This window comes from Palaemon carinicauda, unplaced genomic scaffold (genome assembly GCF_036898095.1).
Source record: "Palaemon carinicauda isolate YSFRI2023 unplaced genomic scaffold, ASM3689809v2 scaffold67, whole genome shotgun sequence".
In the NCBI taxonomy this organism is placed as follows: domain Eukaryota; kingdom Metazoa; phylum Arthropoda; class Malacostraca; order Decapoda; family Palaemonidae; genus Palaemon; species Palaemon carinicauda.
In genome coordinates, this window is record NW_027171949.1 from 186707 (window position 1) to 203642 (window position 16936).

Sequence of the window (16936 nt, forward strand, 5' to 3'; positions counted from 1 at the left end):
TTGAACAAACGCTTGAAACTGTTCCTATTCAAAGCAAATTAAGCAGGTACAGATGCTTGAAAAGTATGGAAATACTTTCCTTTTAATAAAAAATTATAAGTTCAGGTGAACATATGCTGGATGTCAAAGGTTTTATATAACGTACATTCATACTCTGATGAATTTTGCATTTATGCTATTGGACATGTTCTGCTTATTGAAGTGTTGATCTATAAGAAGTGTGGAAGAGTTATGGCTGATCATTCCACTCTCTGAACTTAGATTCTAGGCTATGCAGTGTATTGTGAAGATAGGATATGTAACAAAAGTGAATTGACTTTAAAATAAATTATGAAAAGGACACAGCCTTTCAATTCCTTGGTAGTATTACCCGATTAGTGTACTCTTATTTTGTGGATGGATTTTCCAGACTCTCTTATTCTTTAAACAGTTATAATGTTAGTGCATCTGACTGTCAAAAATCCACTAATGGTCAATGAAACTGTTGTTAAAAAGGTTGTCTATCATTCATGGATTTAAAATCTGAATTACATGTGTTGCTTCAGATAGTTATTTTAAAAAGAATATTTCCTCTTATTGAAATGGAACTTTACAAACAAACCAACAACTGGTCAAGTTACAAGTGAGATGTGGGATTTTTTTTCTTACACTTAGTACTGTGATATCATAAAGACCTTTTAGTTCAGCTCTGTATATATAACTCATTTAAGCAAGCTTATAAATGTCAGTAGGAGAGCTTAATCTTTATTTCCTGACTTTTGATCAGTTTTTGAGATACCTAAATGTCAACCAGCTGGGGAGATTTCCTGTGACAGACTACTTCCAGTGAGCAAACAGTTGCCGTGCACCATTTATTTCATTCAGAAAGGAAAGACAACACCACACTCATCATGGGAGTGATTCTGGGGTTGATTAAGACTTCTATAAGGTTTTCTGGTACACAGGGCAACAGGCAGAGCTCTCAAGTGCCAGCAAATGAAGTTCCACGAGGTCAGCCCCTATTTTGGGGGGGACACTTATATATTAGGAAAAAAAAAATTGAAAAAAAAATAATTTTATGAGAAATAAAAGATTTTGTTATAAATTTTTGTTTATTCTTTTCCTCTTTACATTTTTATCACTTACATATCATTTGTACATTTTATGTTATCTTACATAGCTGATTTGACTCAATTCTGGTACACTAAATGGGAAACTAAGCCAATCTATATTCCCTGAATATTTGATTTTATCATTACAGTTTGATATATGTATCTTACATCATTATTTTAGTATAAAGATTTTTGGTAGCATTGCAAACATTTCATCTTGGGAACATTCATTAAACAAATATAAATAATTGTTCAGTTGGCTTCACTAGTTCCAGTATACTTCAAGGGAAGCTAAGGAGATGTCTGACAGCTGTACATTGTAGCAGGTAATGCTGTTTAGCAAATGAGAAACTGCGGGCAACTACGCCTGTAAAATCTAGGCAGCTTGTAAACGTGACCAAAAGCATTTTGATCAATTTTCTTGAGTGCTGTTTAGCAAATAACTACGTATTTCTATACAGCACTTCATAAAGTTGATGAAAATGCTTTTGATCACGAACAAGCTCAACTACTTTGTTTTACAGGCTACATTGTCAGCAGTTTCTCATTTGCTAAACAGCATTACCTGATACAATGTACAGCTATCAGACGTCTCCTCAGCTTCCCTTGAAGTATACTGGAACTAATGAAACCAACTGAACAATTATCTATACTTGTGTAATGAATGTTCCTAAGATGAAATGTTTACGATGCTACCAAAAATCTTCGTTACAAAATATGATGCAAGATACATATATAAAACTGTAATGATAAAATCAAATATTTAGGGAATATAGCATAATTCACAAACTGTATTAAGGCATCATAACATTTAAAGATTGAACAAAACTTATTCACAGGTTCATCAGCAGAATGTTCACATTAAGGTGACTAACTCAACCTTTTCCAGAGAAAAGTATGCCGTTTCAACTTTAAAAAACCATCTGTTCTACCTTGATAAAAATTATCTGCTAAGCCTATGGCATCTTAGTCATTACAGGCTTACATTACCTTAAGATTTTGATAAGAAATTGCTCATTTAAAATGAAATGCTTTAATTAGTACACACTGCTTCCCACTTAAAAAATTACTCTTGCCCAAATTCCTACCTGAATTACTCTAACTTACGGGCTGCCATTGTGCAAGATTCCATAGCTTGCACACACTAATTGCTGCTCTAAAATAAATGCACTACCTTGTTTAGCTTGATATATACACTAATCTTAATACCCTGAATACTACTGAATTAATAACTTGAGAAAAATATGTTTTCATATTACATATGTATTGTATGCAACTACAGCAACAACACTAAAATCTAAGTAACTTTAAACATGAAAGACCCACTCCTCCTCAACCCCATATAAGAACAATTGCAGGGAGCTTTGACCGGCATAAAATTGCCTTTATTAAACCACCATGAAAAATCAACCGCTATCACCAGAACAGGGGAAACTGGGGGATCGCTGGATGCTGACCAGCGATTCTCCAACACTACTCATGGTGAAGATGCCTGTGACCTCCATAAAATGAGCTGCTCCAAGAAAGGGTGACCGAGAAAACTTACCAACACCAAGTTGGAAGTACCATCTGGACAAGAATTGAGCAACCTCTACAAACTTAGTGATACGATCATCCAAGAGGACTCACTGCTGTTATGCATGAGCATGACTAGATATAAGGAATGTCGAAGCAATGGCTGGAAGAGGGACTGTAGATACAATATTTGCTTTAAGGCAGATGTAAAAACATTGGGAGAAACAGAAAGGATTACATATAGTCTTTATTAACATGGAGAAGACATACAATCGAGTACCACGTCAGGAGCTGTGGAGATGTATGAGAGAAGAGGGAGTCCCTGAGAAATACGTAAGAATCACCCAAGATATGTATGACACGGCAGAAGCAAATGATAAGAGCAGTATAGGCCTAACAGACAGTTTCCCGGTAAATAGGGGACTACATCAGGGGTCTGCATTGAGCCCTTACCTATTTGATCTGGCCATGGATGTAGTAACACAAGGTATTAGAGATCAGTCTCCTTGGTGTATGCTTTTTACTGATGATGTTATACTGCGTAGCACTAGGCGAGAGGTTGTAGAAGAGAAACTGGAGGAGTGGAGAAGAGAAATGGAAAATAGAGGATTGAAGATCAGCAGGAAAAACACAAGAGTATTTGAGACTGAAAAATGGTGAGAATGGGGAAGTTAGTTTACAAGGAGAGAGATTGAAAAAGAGTTGAAAATTTCAAGTATTTAGTATCAACAGTTGCAGAGGATGGTGATCTGGGGGCAGAAATAAACCACAGAATACAAGCAGGAAGGAAGAATTGGAAAAAAATGTGTGAAGTACTATGCAACAGGAAAATAGGGGTTAAGTTGAAAGGTAAAGCACACAGGACAGTTGTGAGACCGGCAATGGTGTATGGAGCGGAGACGTGGGCAATAAAGAAGACAGAAGAGAAGAAGATGGATGTGGCAGAGATGAGAATGTTGAGATGGATGTGTGGGGTGACAAGAAGAGATAAGATACGGAATGAGGTAATTAGGGATACCACAGGCGTTAGAAAACTATCAGATAAGATCCAAGAAAGTAGACTGAGGTGGTATGGTCATGTCATGAGAAGCGATGAACAGTATATTGGGAGGAGAGTGATGGAAATGGAGGTACAGGGGACGAGAAGGAGAGGGAGACCAAAGCAAAGGTGGATGGACTGTATCAAGGATGACCTTCGATCAAAGGGATTAACCGGTAATGAAGTGTGGGACAGAGGTAGATGGAGAACGCTGGCCAGAAACATCGACCCCACATAAAAGTGGGAAAAGATGCAGACAAAGAAGAAGAAGAAGCAATGGGACAAAGGATCACAGGCACAAGAGAATAAGAGAAGCTAATTCCATGGGACAAGCATTGTGAAACACAGGTTTACCAGACCAGGAGCCTTCTAACAGAGCAGAAGTCATTATAACTGTTCTCTTGGATTAGAGCGCACTCCGGAGATCACCGTTTGGAACAACGGGGTGAAGTACCCTTAGCTACTCACTCCTTTTAAGACATTGAGGGCCTCCTTGCAAGTGCTTTACTCAACAGCAGCTTGCAAGAAAAAGCAGTGTTCACCTAACACTACAACCTGTGAAAAGACTACCTGAGGTAGATTCTTTTTTTCCTTTCTCCTGAAGCACCTTTCCCAGTAGGAAGGAATGTAAATCCAGTAGCTTCAGTGAACTTGATGAGCACAAAGTGCTAAACAGTCCCTTCTGCATCATCATGGGCATTGCCAAGAATAATCCCTTAGATGTCACTTTCCCATTCAAAGAATAGGTCTGCCTTTAACAGGGCTACAACTTGGTCAAAGGGGATAATTGCAAAACAATCCTGACCCTTACCAGTGTGCGAGTTAATGTATTGCTGGTTTGGCCATAAACTGATGCAGACTCCAACCTACACTCAATTCCTGCTTGGCTCCATTATTAACATAAAGCCAATATTTACCATTTAAACTAACAACTATTAGAAAAAGATTACACACCCAAGGATAGGATACAACATGAAGCCTGTACTCTGAGTCAAAGACAGAGATGTCTGACAGGAGAGCAAGAGGAGTTACTCACCCGCACTTACAACCTGTCATTAACTACCGAGTTAACAATTGCAACGGCAGATTCAGCTTTGCTGAAGAAAAGTCCCCATTCTAAAGTACGAAAGGTTTGCAAGCGCATAGGAACAGACAATTGTCTCTCTTCCATATACAGTACAGTATAACAATTATTCTATCATCAAATACTCTATACTAACAAACATTTTCAGCAATTAAGAGATGGCAATTCAGATCTAATGTAACAGTGTGTCTTTCTTAAACAATATTCTTAAGCATTAAATATCTTACAATATATTGAGTAATTTCTTAACATTCATAAAATAATGAAGGGTAATGTGTGTTTGTCCTTTACAAAACCATTCTAAAAAAAATGGTTAAAAGTTTGATTATTTTCTTTTACAAACTTAAAAAAAAAGAAATTTCAACTTAGCCTTAAAAGGTATGAATATATAAGCTACGTTGTTGTAACTTCTTACTACAAGTTAATAGTAGTTCCAATGGTTCGAGGATGGTTTAGAGGATTTCAAAAGGATGCAATATTGGAATACCTAAAATGCTTGCCAAAGCACATAAAAAAAGGATGAAAAATTTGGAAATGGATCCAATTTCTTGATCGTTACTTTAACATTTAGATATACAAGAGGCTTTGGCTCACCAGGATCCCTGCTTGAGGTAAAAGTATGCAAAATAAAAAATATATGAGGCATGACTGCCAAGTATCACTGGGTTCCTATGCATCCTTTGGGGGTAAAATGAAACTGAATGATTTGAAATACATGAAACTAGACACACCCAAAAGGGACAGCTATCGAAAGGGCTGAGAAAGTCAACCTCTAAATGCCACTACCACAAACTATACCAATCTCTTAAACAACAACATAAGGAGGCAAGTAGTGTAAAACTATTTAGACATTTTTAATGACTGAAGTTTGTGAAAACTACATCAGTGAGAATTGAAAAGACAGTGTAACAATAAAAGAATTATCACTAAAGATTTTCACATCAGTTTAAAGATGCTGGAACTTGATAGCTCTTATTTTACTGCAGATTTTATTAGTTTCACCAAGAATAACTGAATGACAATAGAAACAGAATCTCATGTCATCAAATGTCCAGAAATAAGATGTTTTATGCTACCTGTCATCAAAGAATTCAATATCAAATTTTAGAGGTATATATATCTAAGCAAAACCCTGAAAACTGATCCTTCAGCAAAGGTTCCTGCCAGGAAGGCATTTGTGAAAGAAAACAAAAAATAGCAAACGCAAATGAACTTAATGACCTTTTACAGGTGATAGGGGAACATACACAAAAGGAATCTAAAAACCTGTGAAAAACTACAGCACAGAAACTGAACAACTTCATGAATAGTAACTGTAAAATTATAAACTGAAGCACAAGAAAAAAAAAATCCACAAGACAAAATACTGTATGTAGAAAACACAGTTATTTAGCACTAAAAACTATGAAATGCAACTAAAAGAATAAAGAATATTCTCTACCATGAATAACTGCTTTTCAATAGTTTACTGTACCAAAATAAAGAAATCAAATACACTGAAAAAAAAACTTTCTGAAACTCAGTGGTCAATATTAGGATTCACTGTATTGAACTAACAAATTGGGCCCATAAAACCCGGAACTGGGGCCTGAGAAGCCATGCACAACTAGACGAAAACCCTGATTCAGCAAAACGAAGTAACAGTTTTAAGATAAAAAGTTAGGTTAGCCAGAAACTATAAGGATGCAGCAAAGGAATAAAAAGCGAGTCAATACAACTGGGGAAAATCTACACTTGAAGTATGAAGTAAAAGCTAGTCTGGACAAGATAGAAGACAAGCTGGAACAGATTTATAAGCCCTTCAGTGCCCATGTGTCACCAATGGAAATCCTCCTAGTTGAAGAACTAATAAAAGTTGAGAAGTTAAAAAGTTGGTCATGAATGGCAGAGGCAAGAGACAGGGACAATCCCCTAGGCTAGCAGGACAAAATCCTAAAGACTGACATTATATACATATTTTAAGCAACCAAGTCCCCTCTCCAGAGGACTAGGAGAGCCAGGCAACGACTGCCGATTACTCAGAAGGTAGACTGATAGGATCCCCCCCCACACAAGACCCCATCCTTAGCTCACAAGGATGGTGGGGTTGCAGACACTACTAGAAACTATCAAGTTTGAGCAGGACTCTTGACTCGAGTCCGGCAATCACCAGGCAGGGATGTTTCCAATAGGTCACCACAACAAGACACCAAGATGGAAGAAATGTGGGAACTGAGGTATAATACTATACAGCTAAAAAGTGACTGATAAGATCCTGAAGTAATGCCAACAGTGAACTGCTTAAATTAATAGTTCACAGACAGCAATACCTATTTAGAAGTGGAAGCTACAGACCTTTAGGTAATGGGGAAAGTGTCACACATGGACTTTCCAGTCCCTGACGACTGTAGCCAGTATTTGTATAAAGGCAATTCAATACAGTTAGTACAGTTAATTGCACCAACATAAAGTAGCTTTTGGGAGAGAGACTAACATTAATGGGAAAACTGAAAAAGGAACCAAAGAAAAAATTTGTAAGCAGTTTCATAAGGAGCATGGCATTGTACGATTCTGAAACATAGAATTTAAAAGCAACAGACAGGAAACATCTGGAAGCATTTGAAATGTGGATATGGAGAAGGATTATTATCATTAGCAAAGCTACAGCTATAGTTGGAAAAGACAGATGCTATAAGCCCAAGGGCTCCAATAAGGAAAATAGCCCAATGAGGAAAGGAAATAATGAAATAAACAAACAATATGAGAAAAAATTAGCAATAAAATATCTTAAAAACAGTAACACCAAAACAGATATGTCATATATAAATGATAAAAATTACTCCTGTCAGCCTGTTCAACATAAAAAACATGTGTTGCAGCTTTGAAAGCTGAAAATAAGTTGGAGAGATCACAAGACAAATGAAGAGGTAATAAGATTAGTTGGAGAAGAAAAATCCCTAATCACAACACTAAACAGAAGGCAGACAAACTGGATAGGAAACATTTTAAGATAGGTTACTGAAGGACATTATGGAAGGTAAATTCGAAGGACGAAGACCCAGAGAAAGGAGAAGAAAGTCAATGCCACATGACCTGAAGGGAGGGAGAATGCACCATGAGCTAAAAGAGGTGGCCATGAACAGAGGATTACGGAGGGGGAATAATCCATGAAAGGACCTCCCGGAGAGCAGAACACTATAGTAGTCTACTGCCACAAATGAAGTAGTGTTGACCAAGAAAAAAATATTCAACTGAAGTATTAAGTTAAGAGTACCAGTTGATACACAAAGTCCTTAACTAACATTCTCAAACTTTTGGAATGTAAATTCAGGGAAGCAACCATTCCCTTGGGTCAGTAATGGGGATAGGAAGGCTATTCAAGAACACTGTTCAGTACAGAGGGGCAATGAAAAATCCCCCGCCAGATTTATCATGAAAGGCCAACTTACAGACTCACAAACATTCGGTTAAACAAAAACAAATCCAATTGAAAACTACAAACATCGGCTATAATTAATACTTAGTTTATTAATTTAATAACCTAAAATGTAAGTAAGATGGAGATTATGTGGCAAATTACATATTGAAATGAGAATCTAAAGCACATTAGCCAGGGGAAACTTGGAGGGAAGTTGGGGCCATTAAGATGGCTAACTGCAGATGGAATAAATGTCAAGGGAACCATTGGAATATATAAAAATACTGTACTATAATAAAACAATATCTTCAATACAGTAAGTAAAATGACATTTGTAATAACCTGATATTTATTTCATATGAAAGCTATTTATTTGTTGACTTTTGTAGCTGGAAATCATAGGTATGGGATTTAGGTTAAGCATACCCTAAGGCAAAAATCTAACAAAATTCAACTTACGAACAGCTTCTTGGACCAAATTAGTTTGTGATTGAGGACCTTCTCTTGAAGTTTAGACTTAAGTGCAAAAAAGTAGGTAGGAAGTGGAAACAAAGTTGAAGTAGGTTATAAAAGAAAAAAAGGAGGCACTTTTACTTCGTAATGCGTTTGATATTGGAATTGCCTTTTCTATATCAAACTATAACAGCAGTCCCCAAAAGTTCAACACCTCGAATAGTCTATTTTAAAATTTCTAATGATTCTCATTTAGACTAAGACTTTTGAGTATACAGTACCTACACCCTTCAAGAAAAAACCCAAAAGCCTTCTGGGGGATGTAAAAAAAAAAATGCAAATAATGGCCTCCATTCAAAAACTTTTTTGAGTGATTTGAAATATAAAATGAAGGTCTTAAAAACTGCCATCAGGTTTTTAGCAAAGCAAAGGAATGTTCATGAAAAGCAAATATTAGCCATAATCACTTCATCTAGGCAAGTGAAACGTTCCTGAACCACTCCAGTGGATATGCACCCAAAAGCAAGGCAATTTACATGAAAAATCTCTTCCACTTTCTGTCAATGGCTATGTTTTTGCTGCATGGAGTACTAGAACTACAGGTTTTACATAATATAAAACATTTTATAAGTATGTGACTTGAGGATGCCAAGATTCATAACTGGTATACAGTGAAGATTAAATCACAAACATATATTGTGGAAGTGGCATCAATTAGCAGTAAAAACCACCAAGAACTCAAAGATCGAGATGTTCTGGATGGGACGACAGCGAATATATTCAAAACAGTAATTGTGGAGGTTATTGGAAAAGACCTGAGGAAAGGGTCAATAGATGAAGACCTGGTTATGGATAAGATGTCCTCATAAGTTGCATTATGAAGTCAAATTGAAAGGCGGGACGGCAACATGAAAACTAATACAATATCAGTCCGTGCGTAATGATGGTCAAGAACTGACAAAGATAGATTCATAATGGCCCTGTAAAAACACTGGAATCTCTATAAAAGGCTAATTATCCATTAATAACATATTTCCTTTATGTGCAGTTACATGGGGTCTTTCAGACCCAATTATTAATCTTCATAAACAGTACACCTCTATAGAACAAGCAAAAAACCCAAACAAGGAGATACATATATTGTAAACATTAAAAGTAATTCCAGCAAAAAAATGACTTTTGATTGGGTGACAGTAGCACAAACCAAACAAATAGACAAAGGCAAACTCCATAAGTCTTCCTCTTTTTAAGTTTTAAAGTAGTTAATAAGGCAAATGTCAGAACATGAGGATTACTCACAAAGCGATATCATGACTACTTTGACGACCTTTTCTTAAAATTCAGCTCGAACCTCTTCTCTATTATAGTGCCAAATCTGATAGAAAATATTCAAGAAATTTAATAGATTTTGGAACAGATAAGACATCAAACACACTGAACAAAGCTACACAACTTTCAATGAAGAGGGACAAAGGTACTAATTCTTGGGAAAAAAAATATATATATATGTATTTTCTAAAATATAAAAGTTATACATGGAATATTACAAATAACAAATTTTGACAAAACACAAATTACCCTTACATTACCCAAGTGAGGATAGAAAAGCAAAAATTATATTTTATTGAACAAATAAAATATGTGAAAATAAAATGTGAAAATAAAATCTAATTCTTACCAGAAAACATGCCTATCATTTTACAATACAGTGCTGTGGAAATTCATTGAAAAAATAAAAGGAAAATATATTTGAGACTATTAACAGGTACCAGTACTTTGAATCATTTTTTGTATGAGGGTAATATGTATACAGGTACCTTAAACAAGTTTCTTATTTGCTTGATCTTCCCTTCTCTAAATAGGCCCTCTTCCAGGCTACCGTCAAAACAACCGCTTCCTACATTCGCTTACATGTGCTATTTACTAGACGCATTATGATGCTGCAGCCAGAATTTTAAATCATAAAAAAAATTGTAATATACAGTGCCATCAAATTGAATTCCCTAGTAAATAAACAACTCAAAATATTACACTACTTTCACAAAATTATCTACCACACATTCTTTTCTTTATGAAAAATAGTACAATTCTTCTGCACCAATAGATCGGCAGCATAATCCATAAAATTTAACTCAATGAAAAGCTTTTATTCACAACCATAAACTCTATCTAATTCTTGTCAGCTTCCAAATTACCTTCATACACCATCAATTCTTTCAAATATGATTACTTATTCACTGTAACACATTTAAAAAAAAACAAGGTTAAGGGGTCAAGTTAAAGCAAACCGAGAAGTCTTTAGGTGATATCAGAATCTAAAGGGGTTACCATTTTCAAATGGTTAAGGTTATTTTGACACTCATCCTCTTTCTTCTTCAATTCATTCCCATTAAAATAACTACTGTATAGACGAAACACTAACCATTTCAATACTTATCTAGGATTCCCATGCAGTGGTATTCTTTTTAAAAAGGAATAGATTCAACTGAAAATATTACAATCATTTTTTAATTTTGTATGAAAGTCCTAGGTGACAGGAGGAGACGTGAGAGAGGCAAAAGAGCATGTTAGGAATAGAAACGAATGGCGAGCGATTGCGACGCTCTTCCAATAGGCCCTGCTGCTACCTCGGGTCACCTTGGTGACTACTAAGGTGGCAACAGTGAGACAGTTGGCATATGCAGCTTCCTTTTGTGGGGGAAGATAGGGGAGGGTGGTCTGTGGCACCCTAGCAGTACCAACCAAACTTGGCCGAGTCCCTCGTCAAGCAAAAAGGAACAATGAAAAAAAAATCCCCTTTTATCTCCTTTTTTTGTCAGCTTCCTCCCAAATTTCAGGGAAAGTGCCATGGTAGATAGATAGACGAAAGCCCTATTTCAATCAATCTACCTAGGATTCCTATGCCAACTACCACATTACCATAGAATATGGGACAATGATAATCAAGAAGATATAACTAAATTCATAAACACCTCTTCAAGGCACATCAAGATTAATCCATCATTATATGGATATAATAATGAAATAGATGGTAACATTCTCTGAATACATTGGCATAGAGAGAAAAGTAACCAAACAGTTGCAACAATCAACATAACCAAAACCATATGCAAGGAACGGCTAAAGATATGAAGTTCTCCATTACGGAGGGTACCTCTTGAAAGATATAAACCATCTTAAACCAGTCAATCATCATTCCAACCTCTTAAAACTAATATTTATTATATCCAAGGGACCAACATTCACCAAAATCATAATCGACTTCTCACAATGACTGATTCTGTATGGATCAGAAACACACTTTAAGACAAAAAGAGGACAAAGCTTGAGAAAACAGAGATGGGAATGCTAAGGTAGATTATGGGAATATCACTACTCTAAAGATTGGAAAATGATGAAATACGACAAATTCGTAGATAATTTGTATTTTTCCTAACTATACAAACCTTAGGTATTTAATAGGGGCATTACTTTCGGCGTAGCTGAAATGACGAGCCATTAAAATTTAACGAGGGTTAACTACCCCATACCACTGGTTACCGGGGGCAGGGGAGGGTAGCTTGCTACTGGCTGCCCCTCACACACCTGTGCTTGAGCTCACTTTGCTTGGAGGAAGGATTTCAAGGGGGATAGGGCTGGCGGGCAAGTTTGGTTAAATAGCTAAGGTTTGTATAGTTAGGAAAAATACAAATTATCTACGAATTTGTCATTTGTTCCGTAACTGGAATACAAACCACACTATTTAATAGGGGTGACTCACCCATTAGGAAGGGTGAACGTCCAACCCAGTCTGGCATTTTGGCTTCACCCGGGGGCTCGTTATTCGAGTGTATAAGCACCCAAGAAATAAAGAGCCCCTGCACCTCGCTAGAACCTTGTTACGCAAGGACTGCGGCCTACGCAAGCTGTGTGTGAAGGTATGAAGAAGTGTGACTTGTCCTAGGAAGTTGTTCTGAAGTTCTTTAGAAGGAAACTTGTAGACTAGGACTTTCCCAATACCACCTCGTCAGGGTATGGGGGACGTAACAGTATTAACTTAATACTACGAACACAAGGGAGCATGGTTTACCTGCAGTGGTTTGAGGTCAGCTATGCAGAGAACCCAGGATGCTGCTTTCCCCAAGAGAGGGGATGATGAAGAAAAGAATAAGGGCCAGTCAAACCTTTCCATTCATGCAGACTAAAACTGGGTAACATTGCCCTCAACCTTCTCTACTTGTCAAATAAGGAGCTTGAGGTTTTAAACCAGCTGCTGTGCAGCCACCACAGGGCCGATAGAGAACGTATCGAGCCTCCTGTGGGTCACGTCTTGCAGGTAGTGGGCTGTGAACGTTGTTTGACACTTCCACACCCCCGCTTGCAGAACCTGCTTCACAGAGAAATTTCTTTTGAAGGCCAGGGACGAAGCTATGCCCCTGACATCATGTGCTCTAGGGCGACGTGATGGAAGAGGATCTGGATTCAAGGCCAGATCAATGACCCTACGAATCCATGCAGAGATGGTGTTCTTGGTGACCCTCCTCTTAGTCCTTCCTGTGCTGAAGAATAATGCTGGCACATGAGGACGGACTGCAGCTGTTCTTTTAAGGTAGAGCCTCAAACTCCTTACTGGGCAATAGTAAGAGATGGTCTGGGTCATCTGTTACAAAACAGAGATTAGAAATCTGGAAGGAGTCGAATCGAGGATCTGCTACTCCAGGATTCTGAGTCTTAGCAATAAACTCAGGGACGAAGCTGAAAGTTACCTCCCCCCATCCCCTTGAATGGGCGATGTCATACTAGAGACCATGAAGTTCGCTAACACGCTTGGCCGAAACCAAAGCTAGCAGGAACACCGCCTTCCAGGTTAGGTGGCGATCTGATGCCTGACGTAATGGTTCATAGGGAGGTCTCTTAAGAGACTGAGAACTCGAACCCGTTCCAAGGGGGAGGTCTCACTTCCGACTGAGGGCAGGTAAGTTCATAACTACGTATGAGTAGAGAAAGTTCTAGCGATGAGGAAATGTCCATTGCTTTCAGCCTGAAGGCTACTTAAGGCTGAGCGATAGCCTTTCACTGCCAAGACTGAAAAGCGCATTTCTTCACGCAAATACACAAGGAACTCCGCTATTGTTGGAATAGTGGCATCGAGTGGAGAGATACCCCTTCCACGACACCAATCACAGAAGACTTTCCACTTTGCCTGCTAGACTGCTGAAGATGATTCGCAGGTGTCCAGACATCCTGACAGCAACTTGCTGCGAAAATCCTCTCTGAGTGAGGAGGTGCTGGATAGTCTCCAGGCACGAAGTTGTCAAGAAGCTACAGCTTGTGGAAGATGTTGGCATGTGGTTGCTTGAGAAGATTGTGTCGTGGAAGGAGCTCTCTCACAAGCTCCGTTAGGAGTTGCAGAAGGTCTGGGAACCATTCCGCGTGATGCCATAGCGGAGCTATGAGGGTCATTGAGAGATTGACCGATGTTCCGGTCTTGTTGAGTAGCCTCTTCCTCAGACGGAATGGGGAAAGGCGTAAATGTTGATGTTGTTCCACCGTTGTTGGAATGTATCTTGCCAGAGAGCCTTGGGCTCAGGGACTGGGGAGCAGTACAATAGGAGCCGGAAGTTCAAGGCCGTTGTAAACAGATCCACCGTCAGGGAACCCCACAAAGTCAGGACTTTGTTGGCTACTAGATGATTCAAATACCACTCACAGCCCACATCTGAGACGCTCTCCTCAGGTTGTCCGCAAGCACATTACTTTTGCTGGGAATGAAAGGAGCTAATAGGGTCACCGAGTTGAATTGTGCCCATCTCACTATTTTTACTGTCAGATGGGATAGGGGCTGCAAAAAAGTACCACCTTGCTTGTTGATGTAAGCTACTATTGTGGTGTTGTCACTCATTACCACCCCTGAATGGCCCGCCAGGAACTGCTGGACCTGTTGAAGGGCCAGAAAGGCAGCCTTCATCTCTAAGAGATTTATGTGCTGGTACTGTACTTTTCAAACTCTGACCACAGGCCGGAGGTCGAGCGGTGCAGCATGTGGGCCCCACCCCTTCTTTTGATGTATCTGAGAAGAGCATCAACTCCTGGGGGAGGGACAACAAGGTCGACACCCTTTAGTAGATTCTCGTCTGCCACCCACCACTCGAAGTCTGTCCGTTCTTCTGGCCCCATGAGATCGCAATGTCCAGGGAATCGAAGGCCTCATTCCAGTTGGACTTTAGCCATTATTGGAGAGATCGTATCCTCTCAGGCAGGCGTTGAGAACTAGATGGGCCACGGATGATAGGTGCTCAAGGAGATATAACCACCTTTGGGGTGGGAGTTCTAGTATGAGGAAAGGTCTTGCAACCTTCCTCAGCTTCACTACCCTCTCGTGTGATGGGAAGGCTTTGTGAAGATTGGTGTCTATCATCATTCCTAAGTATACCAGTCGTTAAGAGGGAAGCAGAGATGACTTCTTGGGGTTAACCAAGATTCCCAGATCTTGGCAAAGTCCCAGAAGTTTGTAACTGTGCTGAAGAAAGGGCGCCACCGATTCTGCTACACGCAGCCACACTTCCAGATAGCATAGGAGACGGATGCTGATTCTGTGAGCCCAAAATGACACTAGGGTGAACACTCTCGTGAAAACGTGAGGTGCTGTGGAAAGACCGAAGCACATTACCTTGAACCGGTATTTCTTGTTGTCTAGTGTGATTTTGAGATACTTCTTTGAAGACGGATGGATTGGGATCTGGGAGTATGCGTCCTTTAGATCTAGGGTGCACATGAAGTCCTGTGGTCTTCTTACCCCTTGTCTGACTTTTAATAAATTATATTTTTTTCTTTTTTCGTGTGACAACGCAATCTAGAGGAGGGGCCTCTTTCTGATGTTAAAATGAGAATGTAGAGATAGGTAATATTGTTTTACAATCCCTTTGATCCTAACTGAAATGACCTGTCAAATTGCATTTGAATTCAGCCCAAATATTTACACTTATGTTGGTCTTTATTTCTACTTGTATATGTAGATTAAATATTTAGAGGATTGATTCCAAAGAGGTTCGGTATAAAGAAATTTATCTCTCCTGGTTTTGTAGACCTGTATTTTCACAAATATGAAATTTGTTTTTCTCTCTCAATTATTTGAATAAACTTTTTTTAATACTACTGTATTTCAATGCACTTCCTCACCTATAATATTCCCCGTTCCAGCCTGAAGTTTGTTTTTCTTAGTAACATTTTTGTTCTCTCCTAATATTTGTAATGTTCAAGTAACTTGAAATATAATGAGGAAACTTGCTACCTATAAAGCATATTGCTCTTATTTAGAACTCCATGCATAGCACTGCAAAGAGAGACAGGGAACCCAAGAAAAGATAATAGGGAAATTTGAGGTTCTAGCTGGGTCCCCTTGCCTAGTATGAAAAAATTGAGGGGTGGTGCCCGGTGCCCAGTTCTCTTGATTGTTTACCTTTTGCCCAGATTTATGGGTATTCCATCATATCATCTTTTTGTTTAGTGAATGTTGGAGTGTGGTTGGCATTCAGACACTAGGCAGTCTGGCAGTCTGCGTGCTACATCTGGCCACAGTCCGCAAACCACTAAACCGTATCCGGGCCGAACGAGGTTTGTTTAACAAACTTGTTCAGAGCTGAGAAGTCGATGACTGGTCTCAAGCCTCCAGACCCCTTTTCACATAAACGAGTCGACTGGAAAGGCCTGGGGAGTCACCCAGGAATTTTTAGAGAGTGCCCTTCTCCAACATGTTCTGGACTTCAGCCCGAAGACCCAGCTTCTTTGCAGATCCCTTTGCATAGGAGCTAGTTGACACTAGAGTCTTGATCAGTGGAGGGAGAGATTGAGTGAACGGGACGCGATACCCTGAACTAATCACGGAGACTATCCAGGGTTCGGCCCCAAGCTGCATCCAGCTCTTCCAGCAGCCATGCAGGCATTCCCCCACTGGTGGACAAGCAGGGGAATCACATGGCATTTGCGGCCACGGCCGACTCCTCTAGGATACTTCCCTCCACAGGACGACTTGGAGCCTTGTTTGACTTGACAGGAAAGGGGCTTTTAGACACCTTGTTGTCTGTTGCCGCAGTCCTGTTCAGCGTTGGTTTCTGTTGTTTCGTCTGCGGGAGAGAACGTAGTCCGTAGGGGCGGGATGTCAAGGTCCTATGGAGGAGGGAGTCCTGGTAGGACTTCCTCCATCTCTCCGCAGCTCGCTCGACATCCCCCAGCTTGAACAAAGAGGAACCCTTCAGGGACGAGTTTTGGAATTTTGCTATCTCGCAGTTTGGGACTTGGAAATGGAATCTCTCGATTATTGCATCCCTACACCATAAGATGGTGTTTGCCCACAAGTTCACTACTTACTGTGTATTTCA

The 16936-nt window shown here is 39.2% G+C and overlaps 1 long non-coding RNA gene across 1 annotated transcript in view; it reads right to left on the reverse strand.

The window, feature by feature from the left end:
- Positions 1 to 1380: 1380 nt before the first annotated feature.
- LOC137637342 (uncharacterized) overlaps positions 1381 to 16936 on the reverse strand; it is a 35768-nt gene continuing 20212 nt past the window's right edge. Inside the window, exon 4 of the long non-coding RNA XR_011043574.1 lies at positions 1381 to 10519. This is a non-coding gene — a long non-coding RNA (uncharacterized lncRNA). The remainder of the gene's footprint in view (positions 10520 to 16936) is intronic.